At 43.3% G+C, this 12,703-nt stretch overlaps 1 protein-coding gene across 2 annotated transcripts in view; it reads right to left on the reverse strand.

Annotated features, from left to right (window-relative positions):
- LOC101143448 (olfactory receptor 4M2) overlaps positions 1–10,291 on the reverse strand; it is an 80,845-nt gene extending 70,554 nt beyond the window's left edge. Inside the window, exons 1-2 of one of the 2 annotated variants that reach the window (XM_063698898.1) lie at positions 9,884–10,291; positions 7,915–8,054 (exon numbers count right to left, since the gene is read on the reverse strand). The gene's annotated coding sequence lies outside the window, so the exon portion shown is untranslated. The remainder of the gene's footprint in view (positions 1–7,914; positions 8,055–9,883) is intronic. The other variant, XM_063698901.1, reaches the window with a different exon arrangement.
- Between the last annotated feature and the right edge of the window lie 2,412 nt (positions 10,292–12,703).

The following is a 12,703-nucleotide window of genomic DNA, read 5'->3' on the forward strand; positions in this document are numbered from 1 at the left end:
TATTTTGTGCTAGTTCAATAAACTAAATACCATACTATAAGACTTTCAGCAAACATACAGTCAATTGTAATATGGTAATATTAAATAAGAGGGTATACACTTTTTCAAGAGAAAGCGGTCTTATTAAAAAGGTTATTTTAATGATGCTCTCAACAATTTCTTTGGCTGCATCACAGCATAGGTTCAGTTGATAATAAAAGTTGCCTTTGAACGAAGTATTGTAAATTTTTACAAGACTCCAATTCTCCTGTGCAATTATGGAATTTGAAATGTAATTCTCCTGGAACCATAAAAGAACTAAGACCAGAGAACTGCTGTTAAGAATAAAGCAAGATAAAAAGGAATTGCTTCAAAGACCCTTTTTATTCTTCTATTTTTTAGTGCGACGTTATATTCCAAGTCACTATGTTGTTATGTAAAAGGACAATGAGAAAATCCACTCTAGACAATTGAACATTTCTAGAATGTTGACTCAGGGATATTTTTCTCTTGATAATTATGTATTAATTCAATATGGACATCTGTATGTGAAATCCTCAAAGAATTTCCAGAAGAATGGATGATATATCAATGCACAACTGTTTGGCATTGGTTTATTGTGGACTCAGCACTGTGTTAGGCACAATGGCTCAGGCAAATGGTTTGGGAACATGGCCCCTGCTCTAGATCTGCATGGCATTTGTTTATCATTTGAACTGAGATGTGGTTATTACAACTTAACTTCTATCTCTATTTCACATTCCATTAATCATCAAGTACTATAGATTCTATCACCTTCATAATCTTTCAAATCTGCCCATTTTACTACATGTGCAATACCACTGTTGATGATCTCAATAAGCTCCTAACCATCCTCTTTGTCTTCAATCCTATCCACTTTAATTCATCCTAAACAACAGTTTGCAAATAAAATTGTGAGTGTATCACCCCTCCATTTTAAACTGTTTCAGAGTATTTTCATTTAACTCCTGCCACAGTTTAAGCCCATCAGCATAACCAGGCAAGGTCCTCCGTAAGCTGACCCTTCTTAACTTCTAGCTTAGAATTTTTACTCCTTCTGCAAATATTTCATCCAAATTAAATATCATGTAGTTTCCTGAGAAAGAAAGATTCTTCTCTTCTTCTCCCAAGTCCTTTTTTATTTCCTCCTTTTAGAGCGTACTTCCTCTCACCTTTCACCTGACTCATGTTACCAGTCTGTTGAGACTTAGTTCAGAAATCACATCTTTCATTTTGTCTTTCCCCACCCTCTCCTCTCCTATAAATTAAGCCTTGCTTCTATGTAAACAATTAGCTTAGATATTTATAACTGATGCTGTACTTATATGGTTCTGTTGTCTTCCATGAAGATGTGTTAGATCTTTGAAGACAAATATATGTTATTCATCTTATGAAATTTGTCCTACACAGAATTTGGCACATGGTTATCCATTCAAATGTTTGTGGAATAAATATGAATAAACTCAAAATAAAGAGAACATATATTAATTTTGTCCTAATTTGCAAAATTCTCCATTTTATTTCCCTCACTGCAAACTATCCCCACTGACAGAATTGATATCTGATTTCATAGTGTTGATTTCTAACATTTTTAAACAAAAAACTATGTTTCAATTATAAATCATGTATTTAGGTAAGAATCCTTGCTTCATAAACTATAAGAACATAAATTCTAAGACATTTTCTCTACTGAGATGTTAAAATGTAGGGAGAAATGTGTGTTTTATAATTAACGAAATAAAATTCCTTAAGGTCTTACCATATGCTTGGCCCCATGCTGTGTTTTATATTAATTAATTCTCTTAATCTTCACCACAGTCCTATGAGGAGGGTATTTTTATTATTCTCATTCTCAAAGTTAATAAAATAAGTTCAAAAGAAAGGTAATTTCCCCAAAGTTACCCAGATTATAAGTAGCAATTGTAGGATTTATCTCTATCTTACTCTACTGTCTGAAACATTCTCGATATTCCTTTTTTGGGTTCCGTACTAAGAAAAAACTATAGAAAATAACATTACTGGTCCTCCTTTTAGAATATTCTTTCCTTGGGTTCATCATACACACACGTGCACACATAAACACAAATATACACAGTAATTGTAAACGGTGTGGTAATTTCTTTAAATTTTGTTAAAATACCTCCCGAGAAAAATGGAGACAAGTAGGGGAGAGAATCTCAGAGATTGAAGACTATCTTTCTGAAATAAAACAGGCAGGAAAGAATAGAGATAAAAGAATAAAAAAGACTAAACAAAATCTCCAAGAAATATGGGATTATGTAAAGAGACAGAACCTACTACTGATTGGGGTACCTCAAAGAGATGGGGAGAATGGAATCAAGTTGGCAAACATACTTTAGGATATCATCCAGGAGAACTTCCCCAACCTAGCAAGACAGGCCAACATTTAAATTCAAGAAATTCAGAGAACTCCAGTAGGACACTCCATGAGAAAATCAATCCCAGGACACATAATGATCAGATTCTCCAAGGTTGAAATGAAAGAAAGAATGTTAAGGGCAGCCAGAGAGAAAGTCCAGGTCACCTACAAAGGGAAAGCCATAAGAGTAGCAGTGGACCTCTCAGTGGAAACCCTCCAAGCCAGAAGAGATTGGAGGCCAATATTCAACATTCTTCAAGAAAATAATTTCCAGCCTAGAGCTTCATATCTGGTCAAACTAAGCTTCATAAGCAAAAGAGAAATAAGATCCTTTACCAACAAGCAAATCCTGAGGGAATTTGTCACCCTCAGGCCTGCCTTGTAAGAGCTCCTGAAAGAAGCACTGAAAATTGAAAGAAAAAATTGTTACCAGCCACTACAAAAACACACTGAAATACACAGACCAGGGACACTATGAAGCAACCACATGAACAATTCTGCAAAATGACCAGCTAGCATCATGATGACAGGATCAAATTCACACATAACAATACTAACTTTAAATGTAAGTGGGCTTAATGCCTCAATTAAAAGACACAGAAAGGCAAGCTGGATAAAGGGCCAAGACCCATCACTATGCTGTCTTGAAAAGAGCCATCTGACGTGCAAATACACACATAGGCTCAAAATAAAGGGAAGGAGGAAAATTTACCAAGCAAATAGAAATCAAAGAAGGGGTTGCAATCCTAGTTTCTGACAAAACAGACTTTAAACCAAAAAGATCAGAAAAGACAAGGGCATTACATAATGGTGAAGGGTTCAATTAAAGCAAAAAGAGCTAACTCTATTAATATACACATATGCACCCAATATAGGAGCACCCAGATTCATAAAGCAAAGAGTCACAAAGAGACTTAGACTCCCACACAATAATAGTGGAAGACTTTAATACCTCACTGACAATATTAGACAGACCATTGAGACAGAATACTAACAAAGATATTCAGGACCTGAACTCAGCTCTGGATCAAGCAGACCTGATAGATACCTACAGAGCTCTCCAGCTCAAAACAACAGAGTATACATTCTTTTCATCACCACGTGGCACCTTAAAATTGATCATGTAATCAGAAGTAAAACACTCCTCAGCAAATGCAAAAGAACTAAAATCATAACAAACAGTCTCTTAGACGGCAGCACAACCAAATTAGAACTCAAGTTTGAGAAATTCACTCAAAGCCACACCATCAAATGGAAATTGAACAACCTGCTCCTGAATGACTCCTGGAAAAATAACGAAATTAAGGCAGAAGTCAAGAAATTCTTTGAAACCAATGAGAACAAAGAGACAATGTACCAGAATCTCTGGGACATAACTACAGCAGTGTTAAGAGTGAAATTTATAGCACTAAATGCCCACATCAGAAAGTGGGAAAGATCTAAAATTGACATTCTAACATCACAATTAAAAGAGCTGGAAAGGCAAGAGCAAACAAATTCAAAAGCTAGCAGAAAAAAAGAACTAAGATCAGAGCAGAACTGAAGGAGACGCAGAAATAAAAACTCTCCAAAAAATCAATGAATCCAGGAGCTCGTGTTTTGAAAAAAATACACAATCAATAGACCACTAGCTAGACTAATAAAGAAGAAATGAGGGAAGAATCAAATAGACACACAAAAAAATGATTAGCTCCACCGAAATACAAACTACCATCAGAGAATACTATAAACACCTCTATGCACATAAACTAGAAAATCTAGAAGAAATGAACAAATTCCTGGACACACACACCTTCCCAAGACTAATTCAGGAAGAAGTTGAATTCCAGAATAGACCAATACCAAGTTCTGAAATTGAGGCAGTAATTAATAGCCTACTGATCAAAAAAAGCCCAAGATCAGGTGGATTCACAGCTGAATTCTACCAGATGTACAAAGAGGAGCTGGTAACATTCCTTCTTAAACTATTCCAAACAAATGAAAAGGAGAAATTCCTCCCTAAGTCATTTTATGAAGCCAGCATCATCCTGATACCAAAAACTGGGAAGAGACACAACAAAAAAAGGAAACTCCAGACCAACATCCCTGAGGAACATCAGTGCAAAAATCCTCAATAAAATACTGGCAAACTGATTCCAGCAGTACATCAAAAAGCTTACCCACCACCATCAAGTCAGCTTCATCCCTAGGACGCAAGGCTGGTTCAACATGTGCAAATCAATAAACACAATACATCACATCACCAAAACCAAAGACAAAAACCACATGATTATCTCAATAGATGCAGAAAAGGCCTTTGATAAAATTCAACGTCCCTTTATGTTAAAAACGCTCAAACTAGGTATTGGTGAAACACCTCAAAATAATAAGAGCTATTTATGACAAACCCATAGCCAATATATTCAATACACAGAAATGGTAAGATGGACATAATACTATTGCACCCTTACTAGACTACAGTGTAGTATAAACATAAACTTTAGACGCACTGGGAAACCAAACACTTCATCTGACTTGCTTTATTGCAGTGGCCTGAAACTGAATCCACAATATCTGAGGTATACCACTATTTGAACTGAATAAAATTGGTAGCTTTCACTTTGTTTTTACTTCTTCAGCAATCATAACAAATTTTGGTGTATTTAAAGTACAGCAAGGTAATTATTATCTTCAAAGAGCCCCTAAATTAGTAGAGAAGAGAATACCTATAAAAATGTAAAAGCAATGCTGGTAAATAATGACAAATGGCATAATAAGGGAATAGGTCCAATGGTTAAGATGGCATAATAAGGGAATAGGTCCAATGGTTAAGAATTGCACAAAAATAAAAATCACTCTATATTTAGAATTGGAAAAAGCACCAGGAATGGTATCTTACTTTAACAAAATTTGTAAAATTCAAAAGGCTGACATAAGTGATGGGCTCTGGGTATATGAACAGGCTGAGCAAGAGTGGAGTGTAGAAATTTCCCAGAGAATTGAGAAATACTTTTATTACTTGTATGTCAGCGAGTACGCAGCAAACACAGCGCAATGTTAAGGCTATAGATCTGGAGTTGTTTCTAGCCTCCACTCCTGGTTATTTCCTACTGATTAGCTGTGGGGCATTAATGAAGTCACTTAACATCCCTGAACTGGAGTTTTCTCATAGATGGAATGGGACTAGTGATACAACTGATTTACAACGATTGAGATAGAATTTTTTGTTAGTGGAAGAAAGAGATGGATAGATAAAAAGATGAGATAAGTCTGGGGAAAGAAATCAGGTCTTTTAGAGACGTACACTAGGGATTTAGAACTTCTTGCCATAGGCATGTAAAATTTAACTTGGATTACATGAACTGGTTAATGCACATGATACAACTATTTAAATTAATTAAATTCAGAAAAATTATTAACTTTTGCTTACTAGATTACCTATGACAATGAACTTTCTGACATTGAAAACGCAAAGATAAGTAATAGCTACAATGTATTTTCAGGTCCCTATATAGTTGATATTTTATTAGATTCTACATGCTAATAGAACATTCAAATAAATAGTTAAGATAGAGCAATGAGAATAAAACATTTTGAAATCTAATTTCCCTTAACATATTAATTTAATGTGATATTAATATATTTTATATAATCAATATCATGTAACAAATTTTATAATAAAATATTCTTCGTTATGACAAAACTATTTTTCCTTGACTGGATTTACAAATAGTTGACAGCAGTTATTTGCCTTTGACTCTTGTGGAGACCACAATCTGCTGGTTTACATTATTTATTTGTTTAGAGACTCATTTCCCTAATTAACTGAACAGAGGCAAACTTCACAGGTTCCAGAAATTAATGATATTTTATTGGCCTAGTAGTCCAGATAAAAAGGGAATTTCTGACAGGATGATTTAGATAATTGTCTCAATTTGCTTCATAGCTTTCTACTTATTGATACATCATTAGAGTTTACCTCGTATATTCTCACAGGCACAGGTAATCAGTTGAATAGATCTATAGGTGATTCAGCCTGTGTTAAGTGCCTCCTCAGTAAAGTCTGTGCACGATTGCATTGTTGAAGGTCCATTACCAATAAAGATACCATGAAATTGCAGATCAATTCATAGATTTGTTAAAAACACTCAAACTTTTTCTTAAGAAAAATAGCTTTTTCTGTGTTTTAATTTTTTTCTCAATGATAATGTCAGCGTTAAAAAGACACACTGAGGTGCCTCGATGCTTCCTCTCTGTAAGTTGTATCTTGGTAAGTATTCAGAACAAAAAATAAGCATACAAATGTCTTAAATTTACTTCGTTTTGGTAAAAGCTAACACACAAATACAAACACACTAGCCTAGGCCTACACTGGGTCAGGATCATCAACATCAGTCTTCCATCTCCACATCTCGTCCCACTGGAAGGTCTTCTGAAGCAATACCACACATGGAGCTGTCATCTCCCATGGTAACAATGCCTTCTTCTGAAATAGCTCCTGAAGGACCTGCCTCAGGCTATTTTACAGTTAACTTTTTTGTTTGTAAGTAGAAGGAATGCATTCTAAAATAATGTCAAAAATCACAGCATACTAAACACACAAACCAGTAACATAGTTGTTCATTATCAACTTTTATGTACTATATATACTTATATGTGCTATACTTTTTTTTTTTTTTTTTGAGACGGAGTCTCGCTCTGTCGCCAAGTCTAGAGTGCAGTGGCGCCATCTCGGCTCACTGCAAGCTCCACCTTCCGGGTTCACCCCATTCTCCTGCCTCAGCCTCCCGAGTAGCTGGGACTACAGGGTCCTGCCACCACCCCTAGCTAATTTTTAGTAGAGACGGGGTTTCACCGTGTTAGCCGGGATGGTGTCGATCTCCTGACCTCGTGATCTGCCCGCCTTGGCCCTCCAAAGTGCTGGGATTACAGGTGTGAATCACCACGCCTGGCCTATATGCGCTATACTTTCATAGAACCAGGAGCTCAGTAGGTTTGTTTACGCCATCATCACTACAAACACGTGAGTATTGCGTTGTATTACAAGGTTAAGACGGCTACACTGTCAGTAGGCAATGAGGATTTTTCAGTTTCATTATAATTTTGTAGAACTACCCTGATACATGCAGGCCATCACTGGCGAAACGTTGTTATGCAGTGTATGACTGTATTATATTGGAAGAAAGAGTGAGATAATATGCTGACACTCACACCGGGCTCATGCGCCAGTAGGAGGAGGTCGCCCTCCAGAGACTGCAGGAGAAGAGGGAGAACTCCTCCTTGCCGTGGCTGTTCCTCCACCACTTCCACCGAGGCCTGTGGTACAGCACCTGAAGCTTCCTACCCACCCTAGGCCTGGCCGGGCAGGCCCCACAGCGCTCCTACTCCCTCTTCCCGGCCCCCAGACTTGCGGCTGCTGCCACAACTAGCGCAGATGTCACTATAACCATCGCTGCTGTTGCCCTCAATGCACTGGCCCACCCTACAAAGCTCCTACTACCTGGCCACTGCCACAGCCCTGCCCCTGCCATGGCCGCAGGTGGCCATCCTCCTACCGCTCTGGCGCGAGGCAGTCTCGGTAGCTGCCACCAACCGCAGCAAGGCAAGCAGCAGCCCCAGGCCATCTGCAAGCTTCCAGCATGTAACTCCTCCTCCTCCTGGCATGGAACAGCTGGGCAGACAAAGCCAAAAAAGCCTAGAGGAGAATGCAGAGAGTGATAGCGTTAGAGCCTCACCTTGTCATCCTGGCCACTGAGTGGCAGGGGCCAGTCTCAGTAAAGGCACTCGTACCCACCCTCCAAAGTCCAGCCTCTCCTTTTGGCTCAAGCGGGCCAGGAACTGGGACCTGGAGTGGTGACTGGTAACATCACACTGCCCGGCTCCAATCCACAGGAACCGCTGGGCCCACCAGGACTGCGCTCCTTGGGGAACAAAATCAGCAGAAACTCAGACCCAGCCAGCCCTCCCACCCAAATGACGGTTCCCCATCCTGATGCCTCCACCCACAGAGCCCTGTCTCCCCGTGGTGTCCCCGCCACTCGGTGTCCAGCGTGCCTAGGGGTGCCAGGTGGTCTCCGCAACACAGAGCGTTAAAAGGGCATGGCCCCGGGAACCACGGCGGGTAAGGGGTCCTTGCCGTGCTCAGGATTCCTGCGGAAACGCCGTGCGCTCGCTGCGCTCTAGCAGGAGCAGGAGGAGATCGCCTTCTAGAGTCTGAAATCCAGGAAGAGGAAGAAGGCTCCTTCCTTGGACACCCTGTTGCTGCAAGCTCTGCCGCCACCAGCAAGGCAGCCCCCGATGGCGCCCCTAATCCGCTGCCTGATGTTGGCTCTGGGATAGCGCCCCCAACACCGCCCCTCGCCGCTGCAGTGTAAAACCCAATAGCGGCCCCAACCCGTCCCTGCCTCGAACGTCGCAGCACCAGATAACTCCCCCATCCTACTGCCTGCCGTGGGCCATGCAGCCACAGACAGGACCTCCAACCAACTCCCGACTGCAGGCAGTGATGCCCCGGAGAGCACGGCCACCTGCTCCCTGCCGTCAATAGTGCAGCCATGGATCCTTAAGGTCCCCAACCCCCTCCCCACGACGAGCAGTGCAGCCCTACATAGCAGATAGCACCCCCAACTATCCCCCACCCAAGGGGAATGATGTCCTGGATAGTGCACCCCACCCGCACCCCCCCATGGGCAGTGCAGCCTCCAACAGCACCCCTAACCTGTATGCCGCTGCCAGAAATATGGTCCCCGATAGCGCACCAAACCCAGCCCCCACCACAAACAGTGCAGCAGCTGATAGAGCACCTAACTCGCCCCCCCGCCACTGACCGCAGTGCAGCCCCCGAATGGTGCCCACAACCCACCCCACCACCCCGCCTGCCACCGGCCGGGTATCACCCCCAAACTGCCCCTTGCTGTGAGGAACGTATCCCCCAATAGCGCACCCAAACCTGCCCTCTATCATGGGCAGTCTGGCCCGATAGCGCCCGAAACCACACCCTCCAAGCACCTACCGGCACCCCCCGCTGCCCCGCCCCACCACCAGCAGCGTAGCACCTGATACTGCCTCTAACCTATCCCCTGCCATGGACATTGCGGCCCCACATAGCACCCCCAACAAGCCCCCACCATGGGCAGTGCAGCCCCAGATAGCATCCCCACCCCGCTGTCGGCAATGAAGCCCGACCAGTAAGCGCCCCCACCAGTCCGCGCCCTAACCAGTCCTCCCACCACCACGCCGCCGGCAGTGCAACCACAATAGCAGCCCCAACCCGGCCCCTGTCGCGGGCAGTGCAGCACCCAATAGCGCTCCCAACCAGCCCTACTGCTGCCAGCAATACAGCCCAGGATAGTGCCCCCAACCCGCGCCCCACCACCCCCCTGCTGCTGAGGGCAGTGCAGCCCCGCATAGCACACCTAAAAGCAGTGACGCCCAAAATAACACTCTAGTACACCCAAAGTAGTGACACCCGGAATAATACCCCAACCAGCCCCCGCCGCGGGCAGCCCTGGATAGCGTACTTACCACCCCATTGCCTTTCTACGCTCTGGCCAGCTGCAGTGTCCGTCGCTGCCACCAACCGCAGCGAGACCAGCCAGGGAGGCGAGCCAGCGAGGCCAGCCAGGGAGGCGAGCCAGCGAGGCCAGCCACAGTCCTGCAGGCTCCAACCTCCAGCCTATGGTAGGTGCTTTCTCCTTTCCTTCTTGTAGCCAGGCACGGAGCAGCGGTCACTGCCAGCTGCCTCTCTCCATTGCCGCCACACACCACTCAAGGCGAGCCCTGGCACCACAGGCTCCAGCCTGCGGCAGCAGAGTCTGCTGCCGCCTTCTCCAAACTCTGCAGGAGAACTACACGATAACACACCACAGCCTGCAATAGCGCGAGGCGCCCTTAGCATACCTTATATACTGGGGGTTGTGCAGGCCTGATTCTCGGACTTCACGTTCTGATTGGATGAGAAAAACATCTACGCCTACTCTGATTGGACGTTATTTTCATGTTCTGATTGGATGAGCACAAGTCTTAGGCTAACCAATCAGAACGTGACAATAAAGTCCAATCAGAGTAGGCCTAGTGTTTTCCTCTCATCCAATCAGAACATGTAGTTTATAATCTCGGTATATAAAGCATGTTAAGAGGGAGAGTTGCACTATTCCAGCCTCGTCGGCGTCTGACTTCATAGCTGCTGCGTTCCCAGCTTGGAGTAGGAGGCGCTACCGACTGCACGCTGGAGGCTGCAGCCTACCGGGCTGTGGCTGGCCTCCCTGGCTCACCACCTCGCCGGCTTGCCTCACCTTGCCTGGCTGGCTTACCTCGCCGGCTTGCCTCGCCTGCTGCGGTTGGTGGCAGCGATGGACACTGCAACCGGCCAGAGTGTAGAAAGGCGTCAGGGTAAGTGCGCTATCCAGGACTGCACTGCCCGTGGCCTGGGACGGGTTGGGGGCCCTATCTCAGGCGTCACTACCCGCCTAGGGTGGCTGGTTAGGTGTGCTATCTGGGCTGTGCTGCCTGCACCGGGGGGTGGTTTGGGGGCCCTAACCAGGGCTGCACTGCCCTCGGCGGGGAGCCGGTTGGGGAAACTATCCCAGACTGTATTGCTGGCAACAGTGAGGTGGGCTAAGTGTCCTATCCAGGGCTGCACTGCACGGCTGTTGGGAGGGGTGGCGGTTTCGGGTTGAGGGTGCTATGGGGTGCTGCAATGCCCGTGGTTCGGGGAGGCGGGGCGGTTTGGGTGTGTTGGGTGCGCTATTGCGGGGGGGGCTACACTGCTGGTGGCAGGGGGCAGGGTGGGTTGGAGGCCATATCAGGGGCTGCACTGATTGCTTTAGCTAGGGTTTCCAGTACTGTGTTAAATAACGGTGGTGACAGTGGGCATCCTTATCACGCTCCAGATCTTAGAGGAAAAGCTTTCCATTTTCCCCCATTCCATATGATTCTAGCTGTGGGTGTCTCTCACGTGGTTTTTATTGTGTTGCAGTATGTTTCTTCTGTACCCGTTTTTTGAGGGTTTGTAGCATGTTCCCCAAATTGAATATACCATTTTTTAAAAAGAGACTGAGTCTTGCTGTTATGTTGCCCAGGCTGGTCTCAAACTTCTGGACTTACGCGATCCTCTTTTGCCTCAGCCTTCAGATAGCTGCAGCTATAAGTATGCACCACTGCACCCAGCTTGAAGATACTGTATTTTTAATTCCATATTGTCAAGCATTTAAGTTACTTTTCTTTAAAAAATTAATATTAATTCAAAGGAAGAAATTGGCAGAGTGAAAACACAACCTACAGAATGGGAGAAAATATTTGCAAAGTATGTATCCATATGAGGATTAATATCCAGAATATACAAGGAACTCTTGACATCTCAATAGCAAAAAAAAAAAAAAAAGAATCCAACTGAAAAAATGGGCAAATGACCTGAATAGATATTTCTTAAAAGACGACAGACACATGACCAACAAATATGTTTTCCAAAAAAGCTCAACATCACTAGTCATCAGGGAAATGCAAATCAAAACCACAATGAGGTGTCATCTCACCCCACTTAGAATGGCTACTATCAAAAAGACAAAAAATAGCAAATGCTGGCAAAGATGTGGAGAAAAGTGAACACTTAAATGTGGCTAGTGGAAATGTAAACTAGTACAGCCACTATGGAGAAGAGTGTGGAGGTTCCTCAAAAAACTGCAAATAGAACTATTATATGGCCCAACAATATATTATTGGACATTTATCCAAAGAAAAGGAAATCAGTATATTGACGAGACATCTGTACCCCCGTGTTTATTGCAGCACTATTCACAATAGCCAAGATATGGAATCATCCTAAGTATCTAACAACAGATGAATGCATAAAGAAAATATGGTATACATACACAATGGAATACTATTCAGCCATAAGCAAGAATGAAATCCTGTAGTTTGAGGCACATGGATTGAACTGGAGAAGATTATATTAAGTGAAGTAAGCCAGGGACAGAACATTAAGTACTGTGTGTTCTCATTCATTTGTGGAAGCTAAAAAAACGTTGATCTCATAGAGGTAAAAAGTAGAACAGAATACTACAGGCTGGGAAGCACAGGGTGCAGGGACGGTAGAAAGCAATTTGTTAAAGTTTTCAAAATTACAGCTAGATAGGAAGAGCAAGTTCTAGTGTTGTATAGCACTGTAAGATGACTGTAATTAACAACAATATGTCACACAGTTTCAAAGAGTTAGGAGGAGGATGTTGAATATTCCCAGCACAAAGAAATGATAAATGAGATTATGGATATGCTAATTACCTCGATTTGATCTCTGCATATCTATGGGAATGTTACTATGTTCTTCATAAATACTAATAAATACAT

Source organism: Gorilla gorilla, chromosome 16 (assembly GCF_029281585.2).
Source record: "Gorilla gorilla gorilla isolate KB3781 chromosome 16, NHGRI_mGorGor1-v2.1_pri, whole genome shotgun sequence".
Lineage (NCBI taxonomy): Eukaryota > Metazoa > Chordata > Mammalia > Primates > Hominidae > Gorilla > Gorilla gorilla.